At 37.6% G+C, this 12,977-nt stretch overlaps 1 protein-coding gene across 1 annotated transcript in view; it reads right to left on the bottom strand.

Annotated features, from left to right (window-relative positions):
• TMC1 (transmembrane channel like 1) overlaps positions 1-12,977 on the bottom strand; it is a 131,707-nt gene that overhangs the window by 76,346 nt on the left and 42,384 nt on the right. The window lies entirely within an intron of this gene.

Below are 12,977 nucleotides of genomic sequence, written 5' to 3'. Positions count from 1 at the left end.
CCCCTTCAACACATGACTATAAATAAACAACGCACAAAGTACTCTTTAAAAAGTGAAAAATGAAACTTCATCCTTAAGTTGGTGAAGGATTTTCTGTGTTCCTTAGTATCAATGCTAAACTCATGATTTTACAATACCCAGTGATGAAAACAGCACGTCTGCTAACTTAGCTGATAACTAGAAAATGGTGCCCCATTACTCACCTGTGCATGTGCACCCACCCATGACCTGCCATAAAAACACAAGCACAACAGAGAAGACTCTCTTCAGTCATCAAACAGACTTCCCACATCATTTCCTTAATGGCAGGGACAATATCTTGTCCTTTTTGTATCTCTCACAGCACTGTTCACTACTTTGACCATAGGAGGTGTTTAGTAAACTGAAACCTTCTTGAAATAGACCTAAATGGCATAATTTGGATAGACAGAGACAAGGGAGTATCTAATAATTGTATTTTCCACATCAATTAATGCTTGAAGGAAAAATCATTCCTAGACTTTGGGATTGCACCCTTCCCTTCGGTCTTCTCAGAAACTTACTAGGACAGCTTTCTAGAAATGAAGAAGATTTATTAGGCTGGCCTTGTCAAACACCCTGACATTTGACATGACTTCTGGGCTGTGAAGATTAATTGAAAAACAGTTTCTAGAACATTCTACACATTTTAAAATGTTCAATAAAGCCCCATCAACAAGTATAAACTGAGCTCTCATGGCTGGGTTTTTAGATCCACGCAATCAAAAAACCGTTATCACAGTTAAGCTTTAACTATGTATTATAGAGATGATAAGACAGGAGTGAGTGTGGTACTTAGCAGACACTTTATAAAATGTTGAACTGATCTAAGCTGAAAATCAAGTAACCTGAGTTCTAACCCAGACTCTGTGATTTGTCTCTATAACTTTGCCCATGTTTTTGTCACTCTCTGTACTCACGTTAAGGAGCATCCCACTTCTCAGAGGAAAGACTACTAGCTCAGGACTCGCACACACCTGAGCAAGCTCTGGCACAGTTTCCTTCAGTTACTGTGTAGCTTTTAACAGGTCAGGATTCTCAAACAAACAAAAATTGGGCAATTGCTTCCCTGCTTGCTGGGGTGGTGGCGAGAATAAGATGAGACTATAGATGTGAATGTGTTGAAGGGATTATTACACTGTCAATTCCACTGTAACACTTGTTTTGAAACCAAGAATCTGTTCTAACATGATTGTTTTATATTACGGAACAATTTGAACATAACACAAATTTTGTGTTTGCTTACATGTGATTTTATCTACAAGAAACACTGGGTGAATACAAGAAAAAAACACATCCATCTAAACCTAGCAGTATATATACAAAATGCACACACCTCATCAACCAGCTACTTCATGGCACCCCATGTGTTAGAAAAGTCTCATCCATTCAGAGCTGGTGTTACAATGACCCTCCTTCCATGCTTCACAATAATTCACAAACTGCAATCTTGTCATTTCCACAAGCAAACTTCAGGTCTTTTTTAAGGTAAACTGCCATATTTATTGCAGTGTTTATGTATTTCTCAGCCATTAAACATGTGTAAAATGTTGCTGCCGTTTTCTTAAATTTCTATCTTTTTTTAATGTGTCACTGATGATGTTTCTGAATATTGTGCCCCATCCCCATTTTTCCTGCAAGCCCTGTAGTTTTCATTACCCAATTTTTCATAGTGTAGAAATTTTTAGGAACCTATACATCATGTTATAGCAATTATTTGGCATCAAGAATTTTGAAGTTCATAAAACCAAGTATAGACAGGAATTATCACATCATTCTCTATTATAATAAACATATATAAATGGAGGACCAAATATTCTTCTTAGTAGTAAAATCAAAATTTGTTTTTCAAATGTAACAAGGTGACTATTTTATGGGGATATCCACTGCTCCTGATGATTAGCAGATAATTAAAGAACATCAGTTTGGCCTATTAGAATTAGATCATTTTCTAGCTGAGTGGCCAATTAGAAAACATGACGGCTCTAAGCAGACAGGAGTGTAAAGACATAGCTATTCTACTCCATATTTCTGACAAGATTTTAAATTTTGTGAGCTGATAATTATGTTACAGGAACATTAAACTAGCAAGATTTAAGAGAGAGAGGGAAGTCAGGGTTATAACCAAATTTAAGTCACCACAAAATTAATTATAAATTCATTTAACAAATACAGAAACTTATTTTCATGGCATTCATAAGGTTTCTTATCAGTTATTATAGATATATTTTCCTTTGGACAATCTAAACAAGTTTTTATTTTTTGTCTCTTAAATTGCCAATTTATCCCTGATACTAAGCATAGTTTCATACTTCTCTTCCAATTACTACCCTAACCCACCCTCAACATACATATCCTGACGGTTTTCAAATGAAAGACTGGACTTCACTCTACTCCACATAGTCACAAGTGCCCGAATGCCCTAACCGCTCCTCGATCCTTCAAGAGATCTTCCCCAGGTTTCATACCTAAGGGCTCCCTGACCAGCCATTCTAGAGCCTCCTGTTGCCCACTTCCCACCCTGGCCAAAATAACTACTAGACTCAACTCATCAGAAATCTAGGGGATGACTTTAAAACAAAGCCAGGGGTATGCGGTGGGCAGGGAATTGTTAAGCAAGAACAGATTCTTGATCCCCCTAATCTGATGCTCTTGGGATGTAAGAAAGCACCCTTGCACCTTTCCGGCCTAGAAGAGGGGATACTGGGGTGGAAGAGCTCAGTGAAAGAACACACCTTAACACTATTTTGGGGGCTGACCTTTACAATGAGCTGGCATGATTTCAGGATGGAAGAAAACTAGTATCACCCAATCCCATCCTCCCTGATAACACATTTCTTAACCAGAAGACAACATCTTTCACTGTGCTGTTAGAAACAAGATACAAAAAGAAACTAGTCAATATGGAGATAAACACTGACTGATACTTATCACACTAAAGTACCCATAACAGATGTCAGAATGCAAAAAAACCAAGAGCAGAGTCTTTGAAAACTAAAAAGCAACATATTTTCTTTATATTTTTCCTGTAGTGAGTCCATTTTCCTACCCATTTGTATTGATCTGGATAATTTAAAGGGATTTATCTACATGGCTAAAATGAAATAGGCTCTTGTGGATAAACTTTGACTATCTGGTGGCCTCAAACCATCCAAATATCTAACTGAAAAATGTGTGTCATCCCCTTGAATTGCATTCAACAAAAGCTGCCTGCCAAGACTGTAATCCAGTCTCCAGGTCTCAGATCTCAAAGCCCTGGTACAATATGCACAGCTCTCTGAGCTGTAACCCCAGACCCAGGGATAAATAATTGAGCAAGGTCTATTTAATGACAATAATACCTGGCCTCATAATTTATTTATCAACCCCTTGTGCTGGTAATTAGAATAATAAGGTTTCATGGGCTTTCAAGAATGCTTTCACAGTTAGTTGAAGGAGCACGCTTTGGCCTAACTTACAAAAAAGATAATTCACCTATAACACATGATACAAAACTGATGACACAAGGGATTTAGGACATGATATGCTGCCTTTGACACATTCTCATCCCAGGAAACATGTTCTCATTTGGGTTATAGGTTAAGTTGACTTTTCTTTCCTCTTGTTCTCAGTTTGATAGTATCATTGAGCAACCAACTTATTGCTCAAGTAAACAAAAGACTTTTCAAAACTGGTCTTTAAGGCAACTGTAATCAAAACTTGTGCTCATGAACATTACTTCCCAGTAAAGGGATCAGAAGAATGAAAGGTTTCTTCCTAATAAACAATGCCATTTAAAAAAAAAAAGTTGACCAATTTAAATTGACTAAAAGTCAGAACTCTGACTTTTCCTAAAATATTACTGAGTAATTGAAAGTTGAGGAGGTAAGAAGACAGTCTAATAGACAGAGATTGAAAATAAGGATTATAGGCCTTTCTAGATAATATAACTCCATAATTAGACTGGCAGAATTATTTTAAGTCATCCTAATACTGGAACTGAGAATTCAAAGCATGTGCTTTTATAACGGGGATGCTGGTGGCAGCAGTTATAATGGTTAAGATGCTCAGTTGTTTCATCTATAAAACAGAGACAGTAATAGCTATTCCACAGGGTTGTTGTATGCATTATAGGAAATAATGTATGTGATGTGTTTAGTAACAATGTATGTAATGCATCCATGGCAAACAGGAAAAGCACTATAAGCAGTAACTATTATTAACAGCAATAGTACTAACAGAGCTGACTTTAATTTTTATGCTGACTCTCCAAATTAAAAAGTTGAGCAAGGACTAGATACTTCCAGGCAAAACCCTGCAGAAAGCCAGTCCATTTCCCCTTAGATTGTGACCCTAGTGAGATGTGAGAATAGTGGGAATTGGTCTTGTTACCAAAAGAGCAGGAGAGAATTCAGCCTTACATCTGAGACCTGATGAGAGTGCCCAGGTGTCCGGCTGCAGAAGCCCCAGCTACGATGCTGCCAGGGAGGAGGTATTGGTGGGTGCCAGCCCGAGTCCTGCTCCAGCCATGCTGTGCTGTTGCAGAGAGCTCAGGATACTTGGACAGCTGGGGAGTCTGTGGTAAGAGACAAAAAGAGAGCTCTCTCCTTTGACTAGGACCACATTTTATTCAGTTCTGCGACCTGTATCTTACAACTGAGACACAGATTTGAGTCCTGGCTCTGTCACATACTAGCTGTGTGCTCTTGGGGAGATGTTGTTGATCCCAAGCTTTCTCGCCTATAAAATGTGACCAGCAACAGTAACAGCAATGATAGTTAGCATACTGAATGTTTGCCATAAGCCAGGCACTATTTATGTCCATCATCTCCTTTAATCCCCACCAAATCCTGCAAGGTGGGAACTATTATTATACCTATTTCAGAGATGAGGAAACTGAGGATTAGATCAGTAAAAGAAGTGTCCAAATTTACCCAAAGAGTAAGTGGCATAGCTCAGCTAGGAATTGAGCTCGTATGTCCAGTTCTTCCCAGAATAACATCATTATTTAACTCATGGGATTGGTATAAGGACATGTAAAAGTTGAGACAACATAAACAAAGCAGTTCTTGGTGTATCAGGGGTAAATGGTACTTTTGATTATTATTCAAAGACATTTATTATTTTTCTGGGCAATGTATATGATACATTGAGTAAAACTTCAGAATAAAGAATGATTTGTACACTACCTTTACAACTATGTAAAAATCGTGTGTGTCAATGGCCAAAGACTGGGCAATTGTGCAGATAATTAGTTCCTCTATTTTCTAAAGTTATAGTACTATCATACAGTTTTGTTTACAGTAATAAAATACAGATTTTTATTTGTTTCAAGGCACTGTGCTGTATGAAGAAAAAAAAAAGAATGTGGCTCTATGCTTTTGTGTAAGGCATTTCTAATTCTATTAGAAAGCTAAGACATAGATAAATATTTAGGGCATCATCTAATTACTACCAAATGAATAAACAGTAAAATTAAGTGCTGAAAGATTCAGATGAGAGAGTGGGGTGGTTAGAAAGAACCTTGAACAAAAGGAGGATTCAGCTACATGGTCAACGTTGCAGGAAGGACGTTACAGCGCAGGGAAATGGTGTGAGCAGTGGTGAAGAGATGGAAATGCACCTGGGGTCTTCTGGTGGGTGATGAAGAAAACATTCTAAGTACTTTAGAGGAGGAGTTGGCATGCCCTGATGCCCAGTTAAGCAGTACAGAATTCACTCTGATCTCTATAACGATCCATGAGCATTTTGTTAGCAGGAAACTGATAAGTGCAGTACAGTGTACTATATGAAAACTGTTGCAACAATGATGTGCAAGATGAATTAGAGGAAAACAAAATGAGAGGCTGGATGTAACTTGATTTCTAATGCCTTTATACAAGCTGTTTCCTCTTTCTGGAATGCCCTTCCCGTCTTCTCCACCTGTTCTCTTCCTTTCCATTTTCAGTTCAACAGCCAGGCCAACACTACAGCTCCTCCATAAGGTCTTTCCTGATTTTCCTTTCTAACACTCGCCTCCAGCCCCAGGTCAGGGTGATTTAACCTCTGACCTTCATGTAGTAATTACCTCATGTATTGTAGTTAACCCATGGTCCATTTCCACCACTGCACTGGGATTTCCTGAAAGCAAGGTCCATGTCTTTTGTTGTAATTTCCCAATATTTAATATAGCACCTGGCACAGAAGTGAGTTTCAACAAATGCTATTGTAATGAATGAACACCTAAAAGAAGACTAGATGATAATCTGGCTGTGGTTCCTAAACTACCTACACCTCAGAATCACCTGTGGGATCTCTTAAAAATTTCAAAGGCCAGGTGTCCCCATTCCCAGACCACTTAAGTCACAATCTCTAGGGGTGGGACATAGGTATCAGTACTTTTTAACATCCCTAAATGGTTCCAACGTGCAACTAGTTAAGGACCAAATTCGGAACTAAACCAAATATTATTTGTTGAGAGTAGTACATTTAAAAGATTTTTACGTGGTCAAGCAAGTTGTTGGAGGTTTGGGCTAAAAAGCTACTATATCAAATATGATTAAATATGATTATTTTGGTGTCCCCCTGCATTGGTAATACTCTACATATTTTGAAGCTTGATAAATTTATTTTGGTGAATAACTTTATTTTTCAAGTCCCTAGCTCACTCTTTATCTTATATCCCTAAAGAGTAACTGACTGAAAACGTCTGAAACAATCTGAAAACAAGGAACAAAGAACAAGCAAAAATGTTGTCTGTATATTCACATAACCTCTTACCCTATATATGTGGCTTATTTTGGTGTGCTTCCTTTTAATAGCACCACTTCACAGATTTCACCGTTTAAAATATATATATATGGAGAGAGAGACAGAGAGAGAGCACCAAGACTTCTAAACATTTCATCAGCAATAAACATAACAATAATCTATCTGTGCACAAAGAGTTCTTAAGACAATTTTTTCATCAGCTCTGATGATATTCATGGAGATGTGTCAAAGCCAGCTGCTGGTGTTGGTAAATAACCAAAGCAAAGCTTGGGTAAGTCAAATCTGTATTAAGTTCAAAGTTACTACCCATAGAAATTCTCCAGACCTAGGATAACTTCTTTGTTCCTCGGACTATGAAACAATGCTAATTTTCATGGCTGGCTTAAATGTCAAATAAAAACTCAAACATATTTTAGTTGTACCCTAGAGGTCAGTCAAGCATCTCAGAGTAATTTAAATGAATCAAGGGAGAAACAACATAGCTGGGCTTTAGTAGTTTAATAAAGAAAGAAAGCACACTAGATCCTCTTTCTACTTGCTTATGAAATCTCTTCCGAATTCTGCTCTACCTGGTTAATTTAAAAATCAATTTATGGTTAATAATTTTCCTTTGTATTATAATAGCAGGGAGAGGGGAAAGAAGACCATATAGATTTCCCCAGGAGCTAAAAGTTTCTGCGGAGTTTTAGATATTGGTCACAGCATAAACTGGTTTTCTGCCATACAAGGACACCAAAAAATTCTAAGATTTGTAACGTTGTCAGCAGAGACAATGTGCAACTAAGTTGCTATAAAGAATTCTTTCTCCATCTAAAACAATCTGTAATAGTAACTTCATTAATATCTCTCCAGATCTTCTTATTAAGCTCTGTATCAAGGATTTTATTTTGATTTTTGTCTTTTGTTTTAATGAATCAATGAGCATGCAATTAACAACACTAATACCTAAAACAATACCCCTGAAAGTAGGGGTGGCATTACGTGGGCTGCAGAGTTCTAGGCCATATCCCTAAGACATTGAGGTATATCCCAGTCTATTGTTATTGCTTTGTTTTGAGCAGAAATGAGATTTAGGGAGAATGTGTCCTTAAAGCCACAAATGAATTGTAAGCCCAAGAGCTGACAAGTAACAAGAAAAGTTAAATCTAAAATCTTACCTCAACTATTCTCAACACCAAAAATTTGCAAAACGTCAGTGTATCCTCTCCCTTCTTCACTGTGGGAAAATTGTACTCAGAAGAAGGTAGAAATAGCACTGAAAATACAGATTGCTATACATAGATGTAAGAAGGACCTATCAAATTCTGATCAATAAGTAAATTTATTTTATTTCTATAATCTTTTCATTCTCCTTTTTACTTAGCCATTTTTTCTAAGTATTTATTGAGTGTTTTATGTTTTTAGCAGTGAGTTAAGTGTTTTGAAAAAACTAAAAGAAACATGTAGATTCCTTTCTGAAGCTTAAACTCCATTAAGAAAAAAGAGATATAGGCCCATAAGATTGTTACACAACAGTGCTAGGCAGCCTTGAAGTAAAAAGGGAGAGGGCCCTGGAGGCTTGAGAGCTTGTTGAAGACATTGTAGATGAGATAAGAATTAAACTGGACATTAAAAGGCTGATAAAATTGAGTAGGCAGAGAAAGGCATTCCAGGCTTCCGTTTGCAGAAATTTCCTTAAGAAAGGAGATATTTCCACCATGAACCTCAAGTACAATCTCATATTCTTAGATATACTAACATTCAGGGATTGGTAGACATATTGTGCTAATTTTGCGTGGTTCACGTGCATTCTAATCAAACATGTTTAATGAATTCTGAATACTGTGAAACAGAAGGATTCATGGGGCACTGCCTCAGAGTGAGAGGAGCCATTCTGCTTTGAAAGGTTTGGTAAAATATTTCTGCACAACACCTGTGTCTTCATATTTAGCCCCTGGTCAACATTTCTAAGTATTGTGAAATATTTTTTTTCAAAATTTTGTGTGGTGATATTTAGGAATACTAGAAAGCCTTAGTTTTCTGTTAGAACAGTGTGTTCTGCCTTTTGATCCAAGAGTGGGCAAGAAATTTAAAATGATGGCAGTTCAGTGAGCTCTGCAAATAATCAAGACTACCTGGTAAATTTAATCTCTTGCCACAAGATAAACTTAGATCTGGAGTCTCTCCTGAGCATTTGGCAACACAACTTAGGTGAGGTCACCCACAGAGCATATTATACTCCTATGTGAACTAGTCTTTCTGCTGAGTAGACTTGGAGTCTTACTATTTCACAGTTTCCTTCCATAGCCTCCCTTTTAAGCTTTCCCGATCACTGTGACCAACCACTGGTCAAGAAACACTATAATAGTGAGTTCATAAAATATAAAACTTAATTCAGCCAAAGAATCATGTATCTTTTTTTTTTTTTTTTTTTTTTTTTTGCCTTACACGGGCCTCTCACTGTTGTGGCCTCTCCCGTTGCGGAGCACAGGCTCCGGACCCACAGGCCCAGCGGCCATGGCTCACGGGCCCAGCCGCTCCACGGCATGCGGGATCCTCCCGGACCGGAGCACAAACCCGTGTCCCCTGCATCGGCAGGCAGACTCTCAACCACTGCACCACCAGGGAAGCCCAAGAATCACGTATCTTTTATAGATATTTGAGGGTAAATATGTATGTATATGTATAGTAGTATATACATATATATGTGTGTATATATATTACAAAATCATAATTAATATGACTCTTTGAAAGAAGTGACTTATATTTAATTTAAAAGTTTCTAATTTTCAGGACAGAGGGAATCTTAGACACATTATATTGAATATGGAAAATTATTCCCCTTTCTTCAGCTCATCTAATTTTTTATGATATTCTAATATAATGTTCTCCAAACTTTACTTTCAGTATATGCATTTTAATAAGGTGTAACCATTTTTATTCTATAGCAACAAGCTTAAGTCCCCCGAAGTAGTGTTCTACTTGCCATTTCTTGGTTATATACATAAAAACGTCCTCAAAAATATCTTGTTTATTATCTTATTATAAACATGATAAAGTTAAGGGTTATCTTCATAATTAGTACCTTATCTGAGATCTGTATGATACTCTCCCAAAACAACAAGGATAAGCTTCTCAAATTAAGCTTATTTTGTGCTTATCATGTGCACATTTGCTTTCTTTTTACTGTTAATGTAGTATGTCAAATATATTTAAAAGCATTCCTAAATAATTTGAAGTCATAATTAATGAATTTCTCCTTTTAATCAGTTTTCAAAGATCATATATTTATGGATAGTCTAATAACAAGTTGTGAAAAATAGCTATCACTGACAGCTAAAATTCTAAAGAGTGCAAGTTAGGTAAGCTGCTGTTTAACAAAAATTTTTGGAGGCTAGGATACTTTGTCAAGCTGGGGAAATTAATTCAGTGTGGCTTACCATATGTGATACATTGACTGATAATACTTGAGAAAGTAGTGTATAATGAAATGCAATTAAGAAGAAGGTGATATATAAGAAGGTGTAGAAAATGATTACTATGTGACAGGCATCATTCTAAGTGCTGTAGGTCTATTAAATTATTTAATCCTCTCAGGAACTTTATGAAGTACTACTACTTTTATCCCCATTTATAGAGGATAAACTCAAGGATGCAGAGGTTAAGAAACTTGTCTAAGGTCACAGCATAATGCTTGATACCTAGGGGACTCTTATTAAATAGTAGAAAAATTGGATGTCAATGTTACATTTTGATCAACAAAATTCAGCTGTACTAATGGCCTACAGACTCTCCATTCTTTGGATGAGAAAATCAATGTACCCAAGATACCTGTAGTGTACAAGAACTAAAGGTCTCTGCTTTGGTTGAGTTTTTGGTGAATACACACTTCAAATGATTGAAGTGTGTATTAGTGGATGAGTACACACGCTTAAAAGTCCTCTTGTGTGGAATCCCTCATTCCTTCACAGTGGCAGATGAAGTAAAGGCCTTTTTGAACTAAAGTTGAAATCACAATTCTTGCCTATGAATTATATTAGTTTCCCCTACCAAAAAAGAAGAGAAAAGAAAACCAAAAAGCACTGTCGAAGGACGAAGAAAGATTGAGTAAGGAAGAATGTTACCTTAAGGACTAGGTGACACTTTCAAGCACCTGTTTAAAAGTAAATGAAATTCTAAGAGTAACCTTCTTGGCTTTACTGGGTGTTTCATTAATAAATCACCAGGCCTAGTCTGCCAATGGACAATTCCTGGGAACTTGGGTCAGGGTGCTGCAAAGCTCAGAAATTAAAGCAGGCAGTATAATAGCTAAATAAACATCTTCTTCATCAAAATAAATCATTTTAAAATGGCTTCTACCCAAGAGCCATTTCCATGCAAAAGTATATTGGAGTATGTACTTCCACACCCTAATCTGTAAACTCATGGAATGATAGAACTGCTCCATCCCTAAAATAAGTTTCCTTAAATATCCAATTAAGTGGGTTTCTTAAAGCTATTTCTTATGTTAATAGGCACAGAAGCATTTTTTTCTTCAAATGAATGCTTTATATGGAAGTACATTGTATAGAAAAGAGAAACCACAGGTCTCCTCTGCTTGACGCTGACATGTGGCCAAGCAGTCCTCCCTCTGACCTCTGCCTCCTTTGCCCTTTATAAAGGGATTTCACCAAACTTAAACTCTGAGGACAGCACTTTGAAAATTACGGGCCTACAATCCAGTCCTTTTATTTTATAAATAAATAAACTGAGGCTCAGAGAGGTAAAGTTAGAAGTTAGAGCTTAGACCAGAGTCCAATCTCTTAATTTTCAATCCAAAACCTACTCCACTATAACAAAATAAAGTGGTTGTTTATTTAGGTTAAGTGATGAGGGCTTTTAATCTACCACATAGAATGTTCTGATATAGTCAAAGGTTTTAGTTTTCAGGATGACTAATAAGTAAATCTGTCATTTTCCATCCAGGTGTTTTATTTCACCTATGGTGGCTGGTACATTAGTGCAGTCACTTTTATAGGTAGGAAAGATCTATTCATCCAACTTATGAGTTAAATCCATTAAAAACTTAAACACAGATTAAGCTAAAAATCCTTGCTGTTGGATATTTTTCAGTTAGATAACTAATAAAAAATAGGAACGACCTTCAAATAATTGGAAAATCCACTACTCTTTCCCTTTTCCTAGCCCTGACCCCCACACATTCTCACCCATTCAATAAACAGTCCACAGAATAGAATGTTCTGCTTAATGGAGTTTTCTGATTTTCAGAAATGAAGAAAGGGACGCTCAATCCTGACCGTACATTAATGACTTTTAGAGTAAAAGTAAAAATACACATTCCTGATCTGGGCCAGACACCCCTGCCCCTCCACCCAGAGATTTTTATTCAGTAGGTTTAAAGATACATGAATGTTTGAACCTGTATCAATACACAGGAAAACATACATTGAAAAACACCATTCCACAGTGAAGGTGGAAAGGAGGTGGCTTCTCTTCAGCCCTAAGGAGCCAATTCTGCTGCCTCAAAAATGCTGAGCTCGGGCTTCCCTGGTGGCGCAGTGTTTGAGAGTCCGCCTGCCGATGCAGGGGACATGGGATTCGTGCCCCGGTCCGGGAGGATCCCACATGCTGCGGAGCGGCTGGGCCCGTGAGCCATGGCCACTGAGCCCGCGCATCCGGAGCCTGTGCTCCGCAACGGGAGAGGCCACAGCAGTGAGAGGCCCGCGTACCGCAAAAAAAAAAATGCTGAGCTCCAGTTCCTAAACCATGTTTGAGAGTCCATATGGATTTACAACCCATTCTTTGAGGTTCGTGCCTATGTATTTACTGCTTATATTAACCAATGTTTGACCCTCAGCCCTGAGAATGCTCAAGTTCCTAGTGGTAGATAATCTTTCAAAATATGAGAACTACCCCTGAGTCTCCCACAGCATCCTCAGAACCATAAGCTACCATTCCTGAGGCTTTACTCTAAAACATATCTTAAAACCTTGACCTCTGTAAATTCTGTTTTAGAAGTTTCACAAGTTTTTCAGAGTCCAGAGGCAGATGGGAAGCCTCAGAACCTAGATACAAATCCAAACCTGTGATGAAAATATCTGCTCCAGTTATCTTGGGCCTAGTGCCTTGGATTCCATAGACTTAGCCAGAAGTGATGATTGGAGGCTACTTCTGGGAATAACATAATCCTTAGACACACTCTCTCAGAGTTTGATGTCTCTGAATGGAATAAAAGGGTGGGAGGAAAGCTG

The sequence above is a fragment of the Delphinapterus leucas genome, chromosome 6, assembly GCF_059928025.1.
Source record: "Delphinapterus leucas isolate spDelLeu-1000000601 "Yukka" chromosome 6, BTC_Dleu_Yukka2, whole genome shotgun sequence".
In the NCBI taxonomy this organism is placed as follows: Eukaryota; Metazoa; Chordata; class Mammalia; order Artiodactyla; family Monodontidae; genus Delphinapterus; species Delphinapterus leucas.
The sequence above is the reverse complement of the archived record's forward strand: the minus strand, read 5'-3'. Positions and strand labels throughout refer to the sequence as shown.